The sequence below is a fragment of the Aplysia californica genome, unplaced genomic scaffold (genome assembly GCF_000002075.1).
Source record: "Aplysia californica isolate F4 #8 unplaced genomic scaffold, AplCal3.0 scaffold00695, whole genome shotgun sequence".
In the NCBI taxonomy this organism is placed as follows: Eukaryota; Metazoa; Mollusca; class Gastropoda; order Aplysiida; family Aplysiidae; genus Aplysia; species Aplysia californica.
The window spans coordinates 274,770-276,311 of NW_004797965.1; positions in this window are offsets into that span (position 1 = coordinate 274,770).

Consider the following 1,542-nt stretch of genomic DNA (forward strand, 5'->3'; position numbering starts at 1 on the left):
TACACACACACACACACACACACACACACACACATACACACATAATTTATGTACATTAGCCAAAGAAAGCGTTTAAAACCAAGTAATGATGATAACTTTGTTTTTGAAAAAATAATTGGAACAATGCAAAACAAATGATATTGTGCAAAAAGCAATTTTACCACCTCAATCAATAATGGGCTGTTATCAATGTGTCAAGAACATATCGTGCAGTTGTAATCACTCCCCAAGAACTAATTAGAATTAATTGGGTGATTGGAAGGGGGGGGGGGGTCCCCACCTTAGGGCCGGCTAAAATATTTATTACTGGGCCTAACGACTTGAAACATTGCTTGTGAGTTACTATTCGAGAAAAAAATAACTGTCGATGAAAAAAATAACTGGGACCCCTCTTCCCATTCCTACCTATTATGCACCATCTTGAATACGGCGTTCTTTCAACAAAATGCTAGGCCTCGGAACTTATGGAATTTGTTTCAGAAATAAGTACATAAGAGAGTCGATATCATCGTATAGAAGCCGTTGTTTTATACCTTGTTTACTTTTGAGTTATAATATTATATCAAAGTTGGCCATCCAAAAAATGCCATTTTGTTTTGGTCAAAATTTACACGAATTTCGGTCAAAAACTAAAATCAAAAATAGTTATTGAAAAAATCCTGGCGTATTATGAAGCCATGCCCCTGTGCTGTCTTTCTGCCAAGTATCATTAAATTCCATTTGTAAACTTTGGAGGAGTGGGAAAAATATAATCGAAAAGTACAATTTAGAAAAAAGCAACAACATTATGCAAGTATTTTTTTTTTTTACCTGACAATAGTAGATACTTACTTTATATGAAAAAAAATGTGATGTTTGGTATTGGTAATGCTTTTGCCAAAAACCTTTTAAACCAGTCCATAAATAAATGATTAGTTAAGTAATTTACAGCAGTTCGGGAAATCCAATTATGCGTGACCCTCCCCCTTAATTGATCGTTTTTAAGCACAAGTGGGCTATCCCCCCCCCCAAAAAAAAATACTGTTTTGAGAAAATCGAAGGTAAAATTTTTGCCCCTTGTTCAGTTTCTTTAAAAGACAAGGAGTGCTTTCTCTTTAACCAAAAAACTATACACACCAATAAAGCAAAACTTCTCCTATAGGTAGGGCAATACCCATTTTTGGTGTTGGTCAAGGTTTCTGTAAACCCCCGAAGTCTGGGTTAGCCCGCATGTCCTTAAAAGCGACCAATTAATGTCCATACACGCCATGCCCTTATCTCTTCAACAACTGTGTTTCTACCATTATTCCTTTATTCTTTCTGTCCTTTCTCATTTTGTCCTTTCTTTTAATTTAAGAAAAAAGGTTTAGCTTTACCGAATCAAACTGGCGTCTTTGGTGTAGCGATTCATTTCTCAATTCGAGATACTCAAAGCGGAACAAAAATTTCCCTAAAAATAACTTGCGATTTCTGTTTCGTCATACTATATACCATTGAGAGGGAGAGAGAGAGAGAGAGAGAGAAAGAGAGAGAGAGAGAGAGTGAGAGAGAGAGAGAGAGAGA